The sequence below is a fragment of the Marmota marmota genome, unplaced genomic scaffold, assembly GCF_001458135.2.
Source record: "Marmota marmota marmota unplaced genomic scaffold, marMar, whole genome shotgun sequence".
NCBI lineage: Eukaryota > Metazoa > Chordata > Mammalia > Rodentia > Sciuridae > Marmota > Marmota marmota.
In genome coordinates this window covers 27,040,623-27,048,626 of record NW_026000026.1, presented here as the reverse complement: position 1 = coordinate 27,048,626, position 8,004 = coordinate 27,040,623, and the positions used below count along the sequence as shown (strand labels likewise).

General features: G+C 52.7%; 1 protein-coding gene across 1 annotated transcript in view; it reads left to right on the top strand.

The window, feature by feature from the left end:
- Nucleotides 1-624: 624 nt before the first annotated feature.
- Sdcbp2 (syndecan binding protein 2) overlaps nt 625-8,004 on the top strand; it is a 28,513-nt gene continuing 21,133 nt past the window's right edge. The window contains exon 1 of the mRNA XM_048811175.1: nt 625-641. The gene's annotated coding sequence lies outside the window, so the exon portion shown is untranslated. The remainder of the gene's footprint in view (nt 642-8,004) is intronic.

Here is an 8,004-nt window from a genome sequence, read left to right as displayed (position 1 = left end):
TTTACATTTTTGCTGGCCCCAACATCAGAATTTATGAAGGTTGTTAGAGCCTCAGAGAGGGTCGTTGTCTGGCCAGGGAAGGCCAGGATTTATGAGGTTTAGGAAAGGGTTGTTATCTGGTCAGGGAAAACCAGGCATGGGTGAGTTCAGGGCACGGGCAGGCATTCCAAGCAGCTTTACAACATCAGCTTATGTCCAGGCATACAGACATCCTAATGTTTTTACAGAAAACAGAAATGGATCCTTCATAACCTGTGACAAGCTGGCTTCTGATCTAAAGAGAGAATTAGGCTAGGGATATCAGGGCTCTTGGCGCACAGTGGGACTGGGGCGGGGTGGGGCCCTGTTGAGCTGTCGCTCGCCCAGCTCCACCTGCTGGGGGGCTCCATGTTCAAGGGAGGCAGCCTCAGAGCCTCTCAGATTGGAAGCTTCCAGACTCTCCACAGTTGGGCAGTCCTTCACCTGATGCCATTGACTGGAACAGGGTCACATGACCCCTCACTTCTTCCCAAGTCTGGGAGTGGAATGGAACGTAGGGCTTCCCCTTGTCCGTCCTTCTGCTGGAGTCAGAAGCAAGGAAGGAGAGGCTTCCTCAGAGGAAAATTGGGAGCAGCTACATAAAAAGGGGAAATGGGTGCTGGGTGAGTCCAAAGAGCCATCTTTCAAAAACAATTATGTAGATATATGAAAAAAATGTAATAACAGTTGGGGGTTAGAAAGGTAATGTCAGGGTCACCCCCGTGGCAGCTCAGGTGACCCAAAGGACAGCAGCCTGTGTGGGGGGTCTAACTTCTCCATGCAGCGCCTCTAGCTTGCCTCTAATGCCCAAAGGGGGCTCTGGGCGGGGGGCTGCACAAGCAGGGCACTCTGGGGCTCCCCTCCCAAGCTTTAGTCTTGAGATCTGCAGTAGGAGGAGTCTTGCAGATACCGGCGATGAGAAATCTGATTGGGTGATGACACAAACGACTTTGAGTCAAGTGAGCATGAGTGTGCAGCTGAGTCTTTAAGTGGGCTTCAGCTGAAGGGAGCCGGCACTGATTGACAGGGCGGCCAGGATGCCCCCTGAAGGGAGGTGCAGGCTTCTGTTGATTTGCTGGGGTGGGCTACGGCCTGGCCCACTCCACTCCACTTCGGCTGGCCCAGAGCACAGCTCCAAAAGGTGTTTCTTCTTCATGAGACCTGGACCCCCACTGTTGTGCACAACACCAAGGTCCGGTGCAAGCGTCCTGGCCTGTGGCTCAAGCTGAGCCTTTCAACAGGGCGGAAGGACCTGGGAGCTTGGGCAGCTATAGCTGGCACAAGGGCAGGTAGAAGAAAACACACATGTCTGCACACAGGGCTGAGTAAGACCAGACTCTAAAGTTAAGGTGGCAAAGGGACAGACACTATATGAAGACAGAGATCCTATTCCAGTCGCCCATCAGACATCACAAGACCAGGTGGAGAGTCGAGTCAGTGTTTATAGCAAATGTGGTCTTCCTGTCGCTGAAAAGTAACCTAGGCAACCATTATCATCACAGCCCACATGGCCAAGGTATTATCCACAAAACAGCTGAGGGCAAGCTAATCACAGGTCGCCCCGGGAGACTCCAAAATCAGTGACTTTTAATTTGACTAAAAATCAGTGAAGTTAGGTTAATTTAGATTTTTCCCAGGCCACAATTTCATTGTTTGCAAACATCCTGTGTGTGTGTGTGTGTGTGTGTGTGTGTGTGTGTGTGTGTGTGTGTCAAAGTCTTGTGACAGGACTATTGAAAAGAGCACAAGGAAAGAAAAGCAAATTCCATGCTACAGGGGAATCCTAGTTTATCGCACCCAGGGATTTATTTCATTGTCCCAGCCTCTGTCCCAGCATGATGGTCCCTGGCTGTCTTCCGGAGATAGGCTCAAGTCGTCTGGTGCACAGTACTGGTGGCTCCTCCTCCTCCTCCTCCTTTTCCTTCTCCCTCTTTCTCCTTCTCCTCTTCTTCCCCTTCCTCTCCCTCTTCTCTGTGTTCTTCTTCTTCTCCTTTTTGTTGTTTTGGGGGTTGAGGGTTGCATTTCCAGGCCTTTTTATTTTTTAATTTTGACACAGGCTCTCACTGTCTTGGTGTAGATGGCTTGTGATCCTCCCACCTCAGCCTCCTGAGCTGCTGGAATTACAGGCATGTGCCACCTCACCCAGTCCTTGGCCTTTTTTTGTGTTGGGGGGGTTCTGGGGGGGGCAGTGTTACTGGGGATTGAACTCAGGGGTGCTCGACTCAACCACTGAACCACATCCCCAGCCCTATTCTGTATTTTACTTAGAGACAGAGTCTCATTGAGTTGCTTAGCGCCTGGCTTTTGCTGAGGCTGACTTTGAACTCTGATCCTCCTGCCTCAGCCTCCTGAGCTGCTGGGATCACAGGCGTGCACGGCCACACCCAGCACTTGGCTTCTGTTTAACAACACTAATCTCTTCAGCAACCACACCATCAACTCGGTCTCACACTCTCAGGGCATGGACTAAATAAATACAATCACATTCTTTGCTAGAATGCAATAAGAATGGCCTCTATTCTAATTCCCAGCGGAGGCCTCACTTCCATCTGAAAACCCATGAATCTGGACTTTACTGTCTACACTCAGCATCCTGTTTTTCTGAGCTCCCATAAGAACTTCCCATTAAGTTCTGCTTAAGTTCTCAGCTGTCTCTAGCCTGTTTCTCCAAACTTCTGCAAACCAATTTCAAAGGCTTCTGAATCACACCCTAAGCTGTAGTCACAGCACTGACCCCACTTCTTGGCACCAATATTCTGTCATTATGACAAAATGCCTGAGATAATCAACTTACAAGGAGAAAAGATATATTTTGGTTTATAGTTTCAGAGGTTTCAGTCCATGGTTGCTTGCTCCCTTCCCTTTGGGCCTATGGGGAGGTGGAACATCATGGTGAGGAGCTTTAGAAGAGCAGAGCTGCTCGCCTCACAGTGGCCAGGAAGGAAAAGAGGGAGGAGAAAAAGAGAGGGGGAAGGGGTAGGGGGCATTCCCAGTATCCACCTCAAGGGCACACTCAAATGACCCTCCGTCTCGTCCACCTCCTAGAGATTCTGCAGCCTCCCAAAAGCAGCGCAGGCTGGTGACCATCTAGATCTAAACTACAACAGATAGAACCAGATTTCATTTTATATGCCCTCTGTAAGCTCTTCCTGCCCTGACAGGTGGTCTAATAAGAACTCTTTCCCACACTGGGGTGACCTGAGGTGGGTGATCCAGAAGTCACCTTTCTGAACCCCCAATTGTTATTTGTTAATTCCCTTGCAAACAAATATATGCAATTTAATGTAGTTAAGAGAATGGAATTTGGAGCCAGTCTGCCTGGGCTCAAATTTCACATTCACTCTTTACTTTGAGCATTCTACTTTAAACTCTCCGTGTGTCCATTTCATCTGTAGAGTGGCAATAATAGGGCATCTGCATGATCCTTCCACAGTGTTGAACACGGGCCCGGGCACACAGGTTCTCAGGAATGTTGGTGGCTCGGTCTGCTGTGAGTCCCCTGTGCAGGAACCTGGTTTCCCCTGCGCCCCACCCCAGGCTCAGGAACCCCAGCCTCTGCCACTGCCGGCCCATTGTTCTGGCCTTCCTGTGTGGGGCAGTGGCCGCTCCTTGAGGCCTCTGGGAAAGTGGCCCTGGCCCCTCCCCAAACCCAGCCCTGCTTGACTGCCTGCATCCGCCTGGTGGCATGTGCTGGACTGCTGTCCCAAGACTGAGTCCCAGTCACCTGCCTTCCTCTCTGAAAAACAGAGAACAGAGGGGCCCACCTGATGGCCCCCTGGGGTTGAGCGAGGTAGCCCACAGAGGACGCTGACAATCTTAGAGCACATCTGTCCTGGCACTAAGTCTCCGTCAGGACTGGCTTTCAAAATGCTGCTTCCAGCCAGCAGGCAGGGGACAGCTGGGCCTAGGGTTTGGGCCTGAGTAGGTTTCTCAGACAATGCTGTATCTCCCCAGAAAAAGGCCGAAAGCGGGTGAAAGGGGTGGGCAACTTTCCCAGCAGGCACTTGGAGGAGACATGGATGTGGAGTCCTTGAACCTGTGTGGCCTCTAGCAGGGCCCCTCCAGCCTGGGCCTGTCTCCCTCCTCTAAAGTCCTAGGAAGGCAGATGAGGCTTCTCACCGGGGCCACGCAGGACTGGTGGGGTTACTACGGGAAGCTGTTATTCCCTCAGGCCTCAGTTTGTCTAATCTGCAAGTCGGTACGCTCACCTAGATGGCTGAGATGGCTCCTGGTCCCAGGAAGTTTCCGCAGTAGCCCTCTCCCCATTGTCTGTTCAGGGGAGGGGTGGCGGCGGCTGGTTGGGGTTGGCTACTGAGGCTTTGTGAAGAGGAGAGGGGCTTGGCTTCTGCAGTGCTTTCTTCCCACCCCAGCCCCAGGGAAGCACAGGGCCTGTGTGTCCACTGGTCACTTTTGACATGCCCTAGGTGACACAGGCAGCAGGCAGTGTTCAGCAAACCCCACTCCTGTCAACAAAGGGGGTCGCTGAAGGTGTGAGGAGCTGGGGCTCACCTCAGAGCAAGTCAGCAGCTGTAGAACCTCACCCCTGCTGGCCTTCACCTTTGGGGACAGGGGGTCTTTCCATGGAGGTCACTAAATATGCTCTTTTCATTCCCCCTATCGTGTGAACTTCACAAGAACCCCCAAATCTTCTGTTTACGTGGGGGCAGACACTGGAGGCTTGGAGGCCCCCACCTTTGTCAATTCCCCCCAAACTGTTCCAAATTAAGTCACCCCAAAGAAAACCTGGGAACCTATTCTTAAGCACAAAAGTCCCCTCCATCTTGACAGCCTTTTCCAAACCCCTCTACCAAGTTCCTAGTCTCAAACTTGCCCACCTAAATTCACCAAGGGCTCAGGAAAGCAAATGGCTTCCCCTGAAATACCCGCGTCCGCAGAGGCTGCTGGGAGTGAAGAGACGCCTTGCCCAGCTGTTTCTCCTGTGCCTTAGTCACCTTCACTAAAGGCCTGCAGGGCAGGAAATACTGCCCCGCTTGTTAGAGCTAGGAACTGCAGCTCCTGGCTGGGACTGTGTCCTCAGTCTCTCTGGGCTGATGGAACAAAATACCTCAGACAGGGCAGCTTATGGACAACAGAAGGTGCTCGCGGTTCTCGAGGTTGGGAAACCCACACTGAAGGAGTCTCTGCTGCACGGATGGCAGTGGGGGCCTTCTGGTGCAATCTCACGACTGACAGAAGGACAAACTCCCAAGGCCTCATTCATAAGGGCCTCACCCTCAATCACCTCCCCCAAGCACCCTCTCTTCAGACCACCACCTTGGGGATTAGGGTTCAGTGGATGGATTCTGAGGGGACACCAACATCAGATCACAGCAGCCTGGGGGTCAGTCAGGTACCACAGGCCATGCGCAGTCAGCTCTTTCGGGTAGGTCCCAGCAGGGCTCCGTGCAGCTCTCCCCGACCCTCCACCTGGCAGACAACCAGGAACAAGATCTGGGGTCATCTTTAATGTCACCCTCTGTGCATGTGGTTGGGTGGCACATTCCTACCCCTCTGTCAGTGGGGCCACCTGGCCAATGGTGTAGAAGTGATATTTGTCACTTCAGGCTGAAGTATTTAATTGCCAGATGGAGACCCCTTTCCCTCTGCCATGCTGCCAACAGCCTCTGAGATGGCAGATGTCCATCACCCTGGGGCCTGGAGTAAGGTGTGGGCTCCTGCCAGTCCTCGGTGGAACGTGGTATGTGGGGAAACCCACTCTGTGTTCGAAGCCACAGACCTCAGGGTGGTTTTTGCTGCAGTGTGACCTAGCCCACCTTGACCAGTATGGCCTCCAGACCACAGGCCAAGAGGGAGCTGAGAAATGGACGGTCACCTGTGGTGCCGGGGCCCGGCAGGGGCTTTGGTGTTACTATAGGCCCTTGGGTGGCACACCTGGGGGAAACCTGAGATCACCCACCCAAACTGTTCCCTGAATAAATGTGGACACTGGGGCCCAGAGAGCAGGGCGTGACAGCAGGCCGTAGCAGAGGGAGCCTGTGATAGAACCCTCTCGGACTGGGCTAGAAATCTGTGCATCTCGATTCCCATTTGACAGACAGGAGCGTTGAGGCCTGGAGAGGAATTGAATGGGGGTCAAGACCAGATTCCCCACTCAGGACTCTTCATGCTCCTGTCCAGGCAGACGTCCGAAGGCTGCTGCTGGGAAGGCCTCGCAGGCACAGCACCAGGCAGGGTCAGTCTGGCCAGGGCCGCCAAGCACACCTTGGCAAGGGTGGCCAAGACTGCTCTTGGCCACCCAGTGTCATGCTCCCCATTTTCTTAATAAATGAACCCCAGTATCTGGCTACGGGCCCTGACTAGACTCCATCTCCCAGCTTCCCACGCAGCTCCACCTGGGCATGAATTAGATTCTGACACAGCTGAAGTCTACCTAGTGATACCTCTGGTTATCGGTGCCGAGTCCTGCTTCCTCACATGTTGCAGTCTGAACATTAGAGAAGCCGGCCGAGGCAAGCTTATGAAGCAGGGTTTATTTAAAAAGGGGTAACAGACTTCTCCCGGGAGGGAGAAGGGGGCCATAGCTGGTACCCCAAGAAGCGAGGTGTTCCGCCCTTTTTATATGTCCTAGGCTTCCTCTGCTCTCCTGCCCTCTTCCCCTTACCTTTCTTCTTCCTGCTTACAGGGCTAGGCCCAGGAATGCTGGGTGGGGTGGCCAAAAGGTGGGACACAGGTGGGCTGAAGGGGGAAGGGCAGGATGGAGCAGCCAAGGACACATTAACAACCTTTTAGCTCCCTGTAGGGAGGGACAATTCCTGGGACAGGTTACTTTGGCAACAGGTTGGAGCAGGGGCAGGTTCTTGATAAGATTCCTCAAGGGACAGTCTCCAACTTCTCAGACTCACTCAAAATTGGCCCCTAGATCCTACCTGACTCAATTTACCTATCTATACTGACTGCCTGTCTAATTCGGGCTTCACTAGGACCTCTTGGTGGCCTTCCTAAAAGGAAATCTATGACTCAGATGCCACAGGGGGTTGGGGGAGCCCAGGCACCTTGGTTCAGTTCTCAGCCAAGGCTTGACTTTGCCACTCTTGGCTGTGTGGCCTTGGGCAAAGTGCTGTACTCTCTGATTCCTGACTCAGTTTATGCCCTGTGCCCAGCGGAGCACCTAGCCTGCAGGAGCTGGAGAGATGGTGTTCCTCCTGTCATTACATTCAGCAGGGCCGATGAAGTGTAGTGACATAAGTCCGCGCTGTACTACACCTTCCAGATCTGTGAGAGCTGGAGTGAGCAGTGGTTTCCTCTCTGCCCACCAACCAACCTCCCCTCCCCTGGTAAGAACATCTTCATTTTCCCTGGAACCAGAAGACTGGTGTTTGCAGCCATAAGGGAGTAGGAAACTGAGATGTCCTAAATGCCAGCTTGTCCTAGGCATTCCTCATGACTCATTCATTTTATCCCAAGGACAAAATATTCATTTTATCCTGTAAGCAAGTAGACATGGAAAACGTAGCTCAGAGAGGTTTTGTAACTGTGCAACGTCACAGATCTGGACTGACATCTGATGCCCTGACCCAAATTCTTCTTTAAGTAAGACCGAGTCATGAAGTTCAGACCTGTAATTGTCTTTTCGAGGAAGAACATTTATTCATTCAGTAACTGTTGAGAGTGTACCATGTGCTGGGCACAGTGCCAGGCCCTTGGGATAAGAAACCGAGAGACAAGCCCCTGCCACCATGAGCAGCTCAGGGCCAACTGCAGGTGATGACTTCTTCAGGAGGGGAATGGTGGCTGGGTCTTCAGGTCTGTCCTGGCCGCTGTCAGGGAGTTTCTGCGAGTCTGCGCGTGTTGGCCACCATGCTTTGGATTTACGGAGAGTGTTGATGCAAACAGACAACAAAGCAGAAAGATACCCGTCAGAGCCCAGGTTCCCATTTTTATTTTGAAGGGAGTAGTCATTGTATATAGAGCGACCCCCCCACCACCCTCAAGAACCCAGGGTCTACCTGGTAGCCTTGGGTAAAT